General features: G+C 38.3%; 1 protein-coding gene across 9 annotated transcripts in view; it reads right to left on the reverse strand.

Moving 5' to 3' along the window:
• The window catches only part of LOC134224745 (rab11 family-interacting protein 4B), a 330,754-nt gene that overhangs the window by 107,156 nt on the left and 209,531 nt on the right, over positions 1-14,067 (reverse strand). The gene's annotated exons all lie outside the window — the stretch shown is intronic.

Below are 14,067 nucleotides of genomic sequence, written 5' to 3' on the forward strand. Positions count from 1 at the left end.
AGTAACCACCGAAGAAAAATTGGTACTAAATGTGGAACTCGACCGTTTTGGTCGAGGGGAAACATTGAGCGTCCTCCATGTGATGGGGCCTTTCTTCGTCAGCCGAAATCATGAAAGGCAAAATGAATCGACAACGATTGCGACGACTATGACAACCGGTAAGAATGCATGTGTATTGTTTGAAATGGATTGGTAACGTCGCGTCGGTTAGTTTATGGACTGCAACTTGAAACATTTTAGTGACTACAAATTGTTTAGCTCAATTTGACAACGGCAAGCTGAATTGCGAGAGGAAATGGTTTGTTCAATAGGATGAAAAATGAAAACATGTCCTCATTAATATTCTTTTTTGAACATCCATTGAATAGAAAATTTGCTGTATTCATTGCAGTTTCAGTTTTCTCATCAAATATTCATACAATACAATGAATGGTTTGATCGAGAAAAAAAATACTTTTCACAATCCCTGTTAAGAAAAGTGAATTTTAAAGAATTTCTCACGGAAATACGATAAAATTCGAATGAATTTCCCAAGGAAATTCGAATGAATTTTCAAAAGGAAGTTCGAAGCAATTTACCAAGAAAATTCGAAGCAGTTCACCAAGAAAATTCGAAGAAATTTCCCAAGGAAATTCGAAGGAGGTTCTCAAGGAAATTAAAAGGAATTTCCCAAGGAAATTCGAAAAAAAAAAAATTCTTTCAACTTTCCAAAGAACTTCGAAGAAATTTCCCAAGTAAATTTGAAAGAATTTCACACGGAAATTAGGTGAAATTTTCCAAGGAAATTTGAATGAATTTTCCAAGGAAGCTCGAATGAAATTCTCAAGAAAAATTGAATGAATTTTCCAAGGAAGCTCGAATGAAATTCTCAAGAAAAATTGAATGAATTTCTCAAGGAAATTCGAATGAATTTCTCAAGGATATACGAAGGAATTTCCCGTGGAAATTCGAAGGAATATCCCGAGAAAATTCGAAGTAATTTCGGAAATTCGAAGTAATTTTCCGGTGAAATACGAAGGAATTTCCAGAGGAAATTCGAAGGAATTTCCCGAGGAAATTCGAAGGAATTTCCAGAGGAGATTCAAAGGAATTTCCCGAGGAAATTCAAAGGAATTTCCCGAGGGAATTCGAAGGAATTTCCCAAGAAAATTCGAAGGGATTTCTCAAAAAAAATCAAAGGAATTTCCCAAGGAAATTCGAAGGAAATTCAAAGAAATTTCCCGAGGAAATTCAAAGAAATTTCCCGAGGAAATTCAAAGGAATTTCCCGAGGAAATTCAAAGGAATTTCCCGAGGAAATTGAAAGGAATTTCCCGAGGAAATTCAAAGGAATTTCCCGAGGAAATTCAAAGGAATTTCCCTAGGTAATTCGAAGGAATTTCCCAAGAAAATTCGAATGAATTTCCCAAATATATACGAAGGAATTTCCCCTGTAAATTCAAAGGAATATCCCGAGGAAATTCGAAGTAATTTCGGAAATTCGAAGTAATTTCCCGGTGAAATACGAAGGAATTTCCAGAGGAAATTCGAAGGAATTTCCAGAGGAAATTCGAAATTTCCCGAAGAAATTCGAAGGAATTTCCCGAGGAAATTCGAAGGAATTTCCCGAGGAAATTCAAAGGAATTTCCCGAGGGAATTCGAAGGAATTTCCCAAGAAAATTCGAAGGGATTTCTCAAAAAAAATCAAAGGAATTTCTCAAGGAAATTCGAAGGAAATTGAAAGAAATTTCCCGAGGAAATTCAAAGGAATTTCCCGAGGAAATTCAAAGGAATTTCCCTAGGTAATTCGAAGGAATTTCCCAAGAAAATTCGAAGGAATTTCCCAAAAAAATTCGAAGGAATTTCCAAAAAAAAACCCGAAGGAATTCCCCAAGGAAATACGAAGGAACTTCCCGAGGAAATTCGAAGGAATTTCCCTGAGGAAATTCGAAGGAATTTCCCTGAGGAAATTCGAAGGAATTTCCCTGAGGAAATTCGAAGGAATTTCCCTGAGGAAATTCGAAGCAATTTCTCTGAGGACATTCGAAGCAATTTCCCTGAGGAAATTCGAAGCAATTTTTCGGAGGAAATTCGATGGAATTTCCCTGCGGAAATTCGAAGCATTTCTAAAAAAAAATCAAAGGAATTTCTCAAGGAAATTCGAAGGAAATTGAAAGAAATTTCCCGAGGAAATTCAAAGGAATTTCCCGAGGAAATTCAAAGGAATTTCCCTAGGTAATTCGAAGGAATTTCCCAAGAAAATTCGAAGGAATTTCCCAAAAAAATTCGAAGGAATTTCCAAAAAAAAACCCGAAGGAATTCCCCAAGGAAATTCGAAGCAATTTCCCGAAGAAATTCGAAGCAATTTCCCGAGGAAATTCGAAGAAATTTCCCGAGGAAATTCGAAGGAATTTCTCAAGGAAATCCGAAGGAATTTCCCTGAGGAAATTCAAAGGAATTTCTCGTGGAAATTCGAAAAAATTTCCCTGAGGAAATTCGAAGGAATTTCCCAAGGAAATACGAAGGAACTTCCCGAGGAAATTCGAAGGAATTTCCCTGAGGAAATTCGAAGGAATTTCCCTGAGGAAATTCGAAGGAATTTCCCTGAGGAAATTCGAAGGAATTTCCCTGAGGAAATTCGAAGCAATTTCTCTGAGGAAATTCGAAGCAATTTCCCTGAGGAAATTCGAAGCAATTTTTCGGAGGAAATTCGATGGAATTTCCCTGCGGAAATTCGAAGCATTTTCCCTGAGGAAATTCGAAGCATTTTCCCTGAGGAAATTCGAAGCAATATCCCTGAGGAAATTCGAAGGAATTTCCCTGAGGAAATTTGAAGGAATTTCCCTGAGGAAGTTCGAAGGAATTTCCCTGAGGAAATTCGAAGGAATTTCCCTGAGGAAATTCGAAGGAATTTTCCTGAGGAAATTCGAAGGAATTTAACTGAGGAAATTCGAAGGAATTTCCCTGAGGAAATTCGAAGGAATTTCCCTGAGGAAATTCGAAGGAATTTCCCTGAGGAAATTTGAAGGAATTTCCCTGAGGAAATTCGAAGGAATTTCCCTGAGGAAATTCAAAGGAATTTCCCCTGAGGAAATTCAAAGCAATTTCCCTGAGAAAATTCGAAGGAATTTCCCTGACGAAATTCGAAGGAATTTCCCTGAGGGAATTCAAAGGAATTTCCCGAGGAAATTTGAAGGAATTTCCGTGAGGAAATTCGAAGGAATTTCCCTGAGGAAATTCGAAGCAATTTTTCGGAGGAAATTCGATGGAATTTCCCTGCGGAAATTCGAAGCATTTTCCCTGAGGAAATTCGAAGCATTTTCCCTGAGGAAATTCGAAGCAATATCCCTGAGGAAATTCGAAGGAATTTCCCTGAGGAAATTTGAAGGAATTTCCCTGAGGAAGTTCAAAGGAATTTCCCTGAGGAAATTCGAAGGAATTTCCCTGAGGAAATTCGAAGGAATTTTCCTGAGGAAATTCGAAGGAATTTTACTGAGGAAATTCGAAGGAATTTCCCTGAGGAAATTCGAAGGAATTTCCCAAAGGAAATTCCAAAGAATTTCCTGAGGAATTTGAAGGTTTTTCCTGAGCAATTCCCGAAGGAATTTCCTGAGGAAATTGAAGGAATTTCCTGAGGAATTCAAAGGAATTTCCTGAGGAAATTCGAAGGAATTTAACTGAGGAAATTGAAGGAATTTCCTGAGGAAATTGAAGGAATTTCCTGAGGAAATTCGAAGGAATTTCCCTGAGGAAATTTGGAAGGAATTTCCTGAGGAATTCAAAGGAATTTCCTGAGAAATTCAAAGGAATTTCCCTGAGGAAATTCAAAGGAATTTCCCTGAGGAAATTCGAAGGAATTTCCCTGAGGAAATTCGAAGGAATTTCCCTGAGGAAATTCAAAGGAATTTCCCTGAGGAAATTCGAAGGAATTTCCCTGAGGAAATTCGAAGGAATTTCCCTGAGGATATTCGAAGGAATTTCCCTGAGAAAATTCGAAGGAATATCCCGAGAAAATTCGGAGGAATATCCAGAGAAAATTCGAAAGAATTTCCCGAGGAAATTCAAATAAATTTCCCGAGGCAATTCGAAGAAATTTCCCGAGGAAATTCTAAGAAAATTCTCAAGGCAATTCGAAGAAATTTTCCAAGGAAATTAGAAGAAATTTCACAAGGAGAAAATTCGAAGGAATTTCCCGAGGAAATTCGAAGGAATTTCCAGAGGATATTAGAAGGAATTTCCCTGAGGAAATTCGAAGGAATTTCCCTGAGGAAATTCGAAGGAATTTCCCGAGGAAATTCTAAGGAATTTCCCGAGGAAATTCTAAGGAATTTCCCGAGGAAATTCGAAGGAATTTCCCGAGGAAATTCGAAGGAATTTCCCGAGGAAATTCGAAGGAATTTCCCGAGGAAATTCGAAGGAATTTCCCGAGGAAATTCGAAGGAATTTCTCAAGGAATTTCGAAGGAAATTCAAAGGAATTTCCCAAGGAAATTCAAAGGAATTTATCAATTCCAATTCGAAGGAATTTCCCAAGGATATACGAAGGAACTTCCCGAGGAAATTCGAAGGAATTTCCCTGAGGAAATTCGAAGGAATTTCCCTGAGGAAATTCGAAGAAATTTCCCTGAGGAAATTCGAAGGAATTTCCCTGAGGAAATTCAAAGGAATTTCCCTGAGGAAATTCGATAGTATTTCCCTGAGGAAATTTGAAGGAATTTCCCTGAGGAAATTCGAAGGAATTTCCCTGAGGAAATTCAAAGGAATTTCCCTGAGGAAATTCGATAGTATTTCCCTGAGGAAATTTGAAGGAATTTCCCTGAGGAAATTCGAAGGAATTTCCCTGAGGAAATTCGAAGGAATTTCCCTGAGGAAATTCGAAGGAATTCCCTGAGGAATTCAAAGGAATTTCCTGAGGAATTCGAAGGAATTTCCTGAGGAAATTCAGGAATTTCCTGAGGAAATTCAAGGAATTTCCTGAGGAAATTGGAAGGAATTTCCTGAGGAATTCGAAGGAATTTCCTGAGGAAATTCAAAGGAATTTCCTGATGAATTCAAAGGAATTTCCTGAGGAATTCGAAGGAATTTCCTGAGGAGTTCGAAGGAATTTCCTGAGGAAATTGGAAGGAATTTCCTGAGGAAATTGAAGGAAATTTCTGAGGAATTCGAAGGAATTTCCTGAGGAATTCGAAGGAATTTCCTGAGGAATTCGAAGGAATTTCCTGAGGAAATTCGAAGGAATTTCCTGAGGAATTCGAGGAATTTCCTGAGGAATTCGAAGGAATTTCCTGAGGAATTCGAAGGAATTTCCTGAGGAATTCGAAGGAATTTCCTGAGGAATTCGAAGGAATTTCCTGAGGAATTCGAAGGAATTTCCTGAGGAATTGAAGGAATTTCCTGAGGAAATTCGAAGGAAATTCCCTGAGGAAATTCGAAGGAAATTCCCTGAGGAAATTCGAAGGAATTTCCCTGAGGAAATTCGAAGGAATTTCCCTGAGGAAATTCGAAGGAATTTCCCTGAGGAAATTCGAAGGAATTTCCCTGAGAAAATTCGAAGGAATATCCCGAGAAAATTCGGAGGAATATCCAGAGAAAATTCGAATTTCCCGAGGAAATTCAAATAAATTTCCCGAGGCAATTCGAAGAAATTTCCCGAGGAAATTCTAAGAGAATTCTCAAGGAAATTCGAAGAAATTTTCCAAGGAAATTAGAAGAAATTTCCCAAGGAGAAAATTCGAAGGAATTTTCAGAGGAAATTAGAAGGAATTTCCCTGAGGAAATTCGAAAGAATTTCCCTGAGAAAATTCGAAGGAATTTCCCTGAGGAAATTCGAAGGAATTTCCCTGAGGAAATTCTAAGGAATTTCCCGAGGAAATTCGAAGGAATTTCCCGAGGAAATTCGAAGGAATTTCTCAAGGAATTTCGAAGGAAATTCAAAGGAATTTCGAAGGAAATTCAAAGGAATTTCGAAGGAAATTCAAAGGAATTTATCAAGGAAATTTAAAAAAAATTCCCAAGGCAATTCAAAGGAATTTCCCAACGAAATTCAAAGGAATTTCCCAAGGAAATTCAAAGGAATTTTTCCGAAGAAATTCGAAGGAATTTTCGGAGCAAATTCGAAGGAATTTCCCGAGGAAATTCGAAGCAATTTTTCAATGAAACTTAAAGAAATTTTTCGAGGAAATTCGAAGGAATTTCCTGAGGAAATTTGAAGGAATTTCCCGTGGAAAGTCGAAGGAATTTCCCGAGGAAATTCGAAGGAATTTCCCGAGGAAATTCGAAGGAATTTCCCAAGGAAATTCGAAGGAATTTCCTGAGGAAATTCGAAGGAATTTCCCTAAGAAATTCGAAGGAATTTCCCTAAGAAATTCGAAGGAATTTCCCAAGGAAATCGAAGGAATTTCCCGAGGAAATTCGAAGGAATTTCTCGAGGAAATTCGAAGGATTTTCCCGAGGAAATTCGAAGGAATTTCCCGAGGAAATTTGAAGGAATTTCCCGAGGAAATTCGAAGGAATTTCCCAGGGAAATTAGAAGGAATTTCCCAAGGAAATTCGAAGGAATTTCCAAAGGAAATTCGAAGGAATTTCCAAAGGAAATTCGAAGGAATTTCCCAAGGAAGTTGGAAGGAATTTCCCAAGGAAATTGGAAGGAATTTCCCAAGGAAATTCGAAGGAATTTCCCAAGGAAATTCGAAGGAATTTCCCAAGAAAATTCGAAGGAATTTCCCAAGGAAATTCGAAGGAATTTCCCAATTAAATTCGAAGGAATTTCCCAAGGAAATTCGAAGGAATTTACCAAGGAAATTCGAAGGAATTTACCAAGGAAATTCGAAGGAATTTACCAAGGAAATTCGAAGGAATTTACCAAGGAAATTCGAAGGAATTTACCAAGGAAATTCGAAGGAATTTCTCAAGGAAATTCGAAGGAATATCCCTAGGAAGTTCGAAAGAATTTCCCAAGGAAATTCGAAGGAATTTCCCAAGGAAATTCGAAGGAATTTCCCAATGAAATTCGAAGGAATTTCCCAATGAAATTCGAAGGAATTTCCCTAAGAAATTCGAAGGAATTTTCCTAAGAAATTCGAAGGAATTTCCCTAAGAAATTCGAAGGAATTTCCCAAGGAAACTCGAAGGAATTTCCCAAGGAAATTCGAAGGAATTTCCCAAGGAAATTCGAAGTAATTTCCCGAGAAAATTCGTCGGATTTTCCCGAGGAAATTCGTTGGATTTTCCCGAGGAAATTCGTTGGAATTTCCCGAGGAAATTCGTTGGAATTTCCCGAGGAAATTCGTTGGAATTTCCCGAGAAAATTCGTCGGATTTTCCCGAGGAAATTCGTTGGATTTTCCCGAGGAAATTCGTTGGAATTTCCCGAGGAAATTTGAAGGAATTTCCCGAGGTAATTTTTTCAAAAGAATTTCCCGAGTAAATTCAAAGGAATTTCCCGAGGAAATTCGAAGGAATTTCCCGAAGAAATTCGAAGGAATTCCCCGAGGAAATTTGAAGAAATTTCCCGAGGAAATTCGAAGAAATTTCCCGAGGAAATTCGAAGGAATTTCCCGAGGAAATACGAAGGAATTTCCCGAGGAAATTCGAAGGAATTTCCCGAGGAAATTCGAAGGAATTTCCAGAGGAAATTCAAAGGAAATTCAAAGGAATTTCCCGAGGAAATTCAAAGGAATTTCCCGAGGAAATTCAAAGGAATTTCCCGAGGAAATTCAAAGGAATTTCCCGAGGAAATTCAAAGGAATTTCGAGAACAAATTCAAACGAACTTTCCGAGGAAATGCAAAGGCATTTTCGGAGGAAATTCAAAGGAATCTGCGAAGGAAATTCAAAGGAATTTCCCGAGGAAATTCAAAGGAATTTCCCGAGGAAATTCAAAGGAATTTCCCGAGGAAATTCAAAGGAATTTCCCGAGGAAATTCAAAGGAATTTCCCGAGGAAATTCAAAGGAATTTCCCCAGGAAATTCTAAGGAATTTCCGAAAGATATCGAAGGAATTTCCTTAGGAAATTCGAAGGAGTTTCTCAAGGAAATTCAGAGGAATTTCCTAAGGAAATTCGAAGGAATTTTTGAATTTTCCCGAGGAAATTCAAAAAAAAAAACCGAGGATATTCGAAGGAATTTCCCAAGAAAATTCGAAGGAATTTCCCGAGGAAATGGAAAGGAATTTTCCGAATAAATTTTAAAGGATTTTTCCAGGAAATTGGAAGGAAATTCCCGAGGAAATTCAAAGGTTTTTTCCGTGTGAATTTTAGTTCAAATTCCACTGAAAATTCCTTCTCTCTTCCACTTTCACTTTCACTGGAAATTTTATTAATTTTCATGAAAAATCAAATGATTTTCCCGGTGGAAACTCAAAGGAATTTCTTGTGGAAATTCAAATGATTTTATTTGAAAATTTGAACTTAAATTACACCCATTGAACAATCGTCGGAAAAAAAAATCACGAATTACACTGACATGTGTATGTTTCACTTTGTAATAATCATAAGTCACTCTATTTTGCATGTTGATCGAATGAAAATGGCCAATATTAGTGCATGACCCATGATTGTAGATTCAGTGTAAGTATGCTAGGATCCACATATGTTATGGATGTTAACTTGACGACACATCTATTATAGAGTGCAAAATAATAATTACGAGAAAAAACAAAAACAGGTCAGATAGTCAAAATTAATTTACTGATTTATAACCAGAAACTGTAAGAAATATTCTAATTCATCAATGCTGCCAAAACTACCAGATATGCCTTGCTTTATAGCATGCAAAGATATATCACATAAAACGTTAATTCAGAACATCACATCTATTTCTCCGAACATTACGATCAGCCGAGCAGCAGTCAGTGTATTAAATCATTCGAGCAAATCGAGTATCTTGTTGGATTGCTAACCGCGCGTTATTAAAAACATGCGATCGACCGGTAGATTGGTATCGTATGTTTCTTTACAGAAAACCTGCAACCCATCTCCGCTGAAGTCTGAGAATGGCGACGTCGTCGGACGCTATAATTTTGCACAGATGGATCACATCATTGCGGGAGGTCGCACACTTGCCCGTCGGCAATATTTACTGTAGCAAACAGTAGTGGTGAAAGAACACATATGTGTATAGTGGAAAGATGATCAGTAGTTTGCCTTTGCGACACCGACGACGTTGAAGCAGCGATGAACACGGTGGGATAACAAGTACCGATGTAGGAAATAAGTATGACCTCACACTTGGAAACGATTGACGAAGTTTGTGGATTTTATCTTGTGTTAGTTTTGTTAATTGAGGAATGTTTGTCACAATTATTGAAACAACCTTCAGTTTTTCTGGAAGAACTATACAACGATAACCTAGTCGAAATGCTTCAATATTTAAAAAAAAGTGTTATGCGAATACACCAGTCGATTATAAACAAGGGGCAGCGATCACCGATCGCTGACGAATTATTTGCCATACATCACAGAAAACGACGAGGAGATATGCCACAGCGCAACGGTTGACACAAATATCTTTGAATATTCATAGCGATGCGATGGGCGTTACGAAACATCTGCAAATATTATCATTCTTCGGTTCCACTTCTCCACTATGACTAGTGACAGCGTTGAGTATTTCCATTTTTCAAGCACAACGAAGGTCAACAAATTTATTTTGCCGAATTCTGCTGTTGATCTTGCTTCAATAAGCACTTCTGCTTCCTGATAGTGTTGATTGACAACTTTTGAATTTGTTTATGGACGGCAAAGTCGGTAATGTTAGATTCCATACGAGGTGCCAAGGTTTAAAGCATTTGGAACGATGAGAACTTCATCGCTGCAACAGGCAGTAAATCAACCCACTCGTTTGGGAATAAAATAGAGATTTGTAAACAAACGTTAAGAGCTCTGGTTTATTGCTCAATTTATAGTCATTTGATATAAAATGTGTAAACCACATCAGTGAGTGATGAACAAATGTTGTTTCTTCCGAAGGGCGCTACCCGGATAGTTATAATGCAACCATCTACGGAGATAGCCATCGATAAATCACGGCTGGCAAAACATAAGCGTGCAACCGAAAGCGATCACGATGCACAGTTCGTGTTTTGATTGCAGCGCGCACCGTGCCGGGCTAAACTGCAATGGCTGATCAGTTCCATCTGAACTGATAGATCGACCTGGGTCTTTGTTTATGTTATGCGCTGCTCTCTATTTCGTCGGTTCGAGCGATTTATTTTGAACGGTTGGGAAATGTGTTTAAAAGTTTCCCATCAGTTGGAAATTGGATCACCATCACCACTCCCTTTCCGTACTACGTACAATACGTTTGAAACTGAATCTGCCAGGTCAGTCGTTTCACGCCGGGTTCCATGGCTGCTGGTCCATTCGGAATCATTGAGCATCGCCGATCGACATGGCAGTTTTCTAACCATTTCAGCGGTGCCGCTCAGTGATGCGTCACAGTCACACACAAGCGACACTGTACAATGGGCAATAGGGAAAGCAGATGACTCTGTCTCTTGATCCGAATCTCCTTCCCGGATTCGCATGTGCTGTGCACGGCTACCCAAAGGGGAGCAAAGTCACCAGCAATGAACGTTAATCTCTGTACCAATAATACCCTTCGCTCTGCTTCCCTCCGGTACATACCATCCGTGTTTATAAACGAGGCGAAAATAAAAAGGCTGGAAAGCAATCAGTGATGTCGGAAAAGTGATTAAAGAAGTAAAACGTATAAATTAGCAATGGTATAGGAAAATACTAATTTGTGTGACTAGTTGGAAAAATATCATTTATTCAGCACGAGTTGAACGTCTATCCAACGAGGCTTGTCAGTTGGATAAATACTAAGAGTGCTGAAAAAGTTTTTCAACTAGGTAAAAGTGAGCTTGAGTATGTGATGAATCGGGACATGGCGCATTTACTTCACATGATCGTTCTTGACAAAACATCAGGAGGTACAGTTAAAGCCTCTCACGGTGTCATTTAGAATGGTTGCCTTTCGACTCACCAACCCAATCTCACAATTCAAGCTCTATCTGATAAAAGGGCGAATGTTGCAAGAGAGAATTCTCTTCGTCAACTTCCCCTTATTTGAATAAAAGTGACAAGCAGAGGATTTCTTTGCAGTTTATCACCTCAGAATACAAGTTCGCATTGTTTTCTATCGTTCTGAGGTGATAAACCACAAAGAAATCAGCTGCTTGTCACTTTTATTTAAAAGAGGGGAAGTCGACGAAGAGAATCCTCTCTTGCGACATTCGCCCTTATTCCAGATAGAGCTTGAATTACCCACCTCCTCCGTTACAAACATTTTTATAATTGATTTAGCCCAAAATCTATACGGAATGCACTTTGTCGTGTTCATTTCCAAGCCAGTCATAATAGCTTTATGGTCTATCGACAATACAATGTGGTATGATAACATGGAATCTGTTTGTTTCTCTGCAGCAACATGATTTTTTGCCAAAATTGATCATGTGAAGTAAATAAGATTGTACCATTTTGGTACAGATTTATCATATCAAAGCCTATTTTTCGTCATTGAAAAAAATAGCGTGTGATGTTTTTCGCCGCGAAATTGCTGTTGGGGATACTCATCGATTTGTTTTCGACGAAACAAGACACAACAAAACTTTGCCAGACTGTCCAGACGTTTCGGTTGATTTACGAGCCTTGCGGACAAATCTTCCGATCACTTATTCTCTAACATGTAATGGCTGTCTCTTAGTATTTACGTATTGATTTACGTACAACTCGTGCAGAAAAAATCATCTTTTTGCAACTAGTTGTACAAACTACTCTAATGCAACTCGCTTAAGTGCTATAATTGTCATTGAAGAACTCATTTCTTTGAATTATAAAAGTAGGCCTTTTTATCTCCACCATCAACAAGTCTTCAAGTCTTGGTTTTGCAGATAAAAATGACACAACGCAGACATCAACAGACTGATCAAATACGGTATTTGTATATCAACAAAAGTGATATTTATCGGAGAACCTGAAAGCGGACGCCAGCTTCAGACTTGCTGGCTGTGTGCCATCAACTAAGACGCGCGTGCCCCCTGTGAGATATGCAGCGAAGGAGACTGACGGGCAGTGTTGAGACATGTTATTTGGATATCAATTGTTAATTTGTTAAAAACTTGTTTTAAAAGTTATTAACAATTCGGGATTTCTTATGAACCTGAAATGCTATGAGGGTTTTGTCCAACAGATTATTGTTCTAAATGCAATGCTAGGGACATCAGCATAAAATTTAAAAAAAAGTCACTAAATGTTAATGTTATGTCATGTTATTTAACACTAATATGGCTCCTATGCCGTCGATTTCAGATTTAGAGCAATGACGTAACAGACAAAGTTATAGGATCCTTTCGGCGTTACATTTCTGAAAACAATAACACAAAATACTAAATAGCTTAAAAAAGTTAATTAGGCTCATGACACCGCAATGACATTTTCAAAACTTACTGGCCACCCATGAACGATTAAGCTGGAATTAGACGATTCCGTTAGGTTTCGACCTGCACGGAGTAGATACCATCATCATAAGTATAGCTAGGAAGGGTGAAAATTGTATTAATTGTTCGGCGGAATGGTCTGCAATAATATAAACCTAATGAACTAAAAAGTTGCGAAACGGATTGTAATAACATTCTTAACTGAAACTATCATAATATACTCCCCGGTCAAAGTTTGGGAACACCCGAAAACAAATATATTCTCTTAATGTTATATATAGTGATTGTAGAACCAGACTCAAATCTCAATCATCGATGCCCCATGCATGAGCTTGCGATTCTGCAGAGAGAGCATCGCGTTTTAAGCAAGGAAAGGTAATTCAATGCAATCAAAACGTGAGTCGAATCATGAACGATTCCCTGAGTCAGGAGTCCGGCGAGAATTATCTCGTGCTTAATTTGAGTCGTGGATGAGATTTGCGAGTTTCCCAACACTGGTTATATGTCCGTATCTCTGCCCCTTTACGTCTAATTCTTACCCTCGACTGAAAGGTAATAATATTTGCTTTGTACATATTTTTGGATACTTTTTTTTCCGAAGCTTTACTAAAACATTACTCAAATCTCCCAAAAAAAATGCGGCTTAGAAACTTTTTGGTTATCTTTATCAGTATTGGGAAGAACAAACTCTTGAAGGGTTTATTAATAAATTTGCTTTTATGAATTCCTGCCTCCTCTAACAGTTTCCACAAAAAAAAAATATTTTGAGTTCCATTATTGAAGCTGAAGGTTTTTTTTCTGAAGATTGTATGAACCAGAATTCGTAGTAGAAACTTTAAATTTCCTTTTTTTATTTATTCCCTTCTAAGGCCAATTTTAATTATTCCCTTCTAAGGCCAAATTTCTGTAAATTTTTTCTTAAAAGTAAAAAAAAAAATTTAATTTGTTTATACTTTTCTCGTAAACAAAGCGAACAAATGAGCTGAGCTTGAGCTTGAGCTTGATTGACTGCTCGTAGTTGCTACTCCATTATGACCAGATCAGCTGTTCTTGCACAGGGAACCAACAGATGTTTGCTTGGGACTAGCAAACATCTTCAATGTACAAGTACTGGTGATCTCATTTGTTAGGTCATACTGGCGCCTGCCACGTCAGAATGCAAGTCAATGTAGGGAAGGGGAGGAAATGATGATGCAATCACTCGCCCACTGCAAGCCGAATATACCTCTGCACTTGCCACGAGTTCATGCGGAATTTGTTGGAATTTCTGGGTTAGGTTGGAGAGGCAGAGGTCCGTCTTGGTTAACGAGCTGCCAATGTGATAGATAGGAGAAGGTAACTGATGGAATTTCTAATTGGATGTAGGAAACGAGCTCTATAAGTTCATTTCCAATTCTAGCAGATTACTGTTAGAATACTCAAATTGAAGGTATAGGAATAGTAATGGAAACGGTATGGAAGTCCATTTCCAGTTCTAGCGATTGCTAGAACATGAGAAATAAAGAGAAAGATACAAAGTAGGAGAATGGAACGGACCTGGGATTGATCCCACGACCTCCTGCGTATGAGGCAGAAGCAGTAGCCATATGACTGGGGAGGGGATTTGGTAATCGTATTGCCTAAGGTAACAGTGCTGGAAGAACCCCAGGGTG

The sequence above is a fragment of the Armigeres subalbatus genome, chromosome 3 (assembly GCF_024139115.2).
Source record: "Armigeres subalbatus isolate Guangzhou_Male chromosome 3, GZ_Asu_2, whole genome shotgun sequence".
Taxonomy (NCBI): domain Eukaryota; kingdom Metazoa; phylum Arthropoda; class Insecta; order Diptera; family Culicidae; genus Armigeres; species Armigeres subalbatus.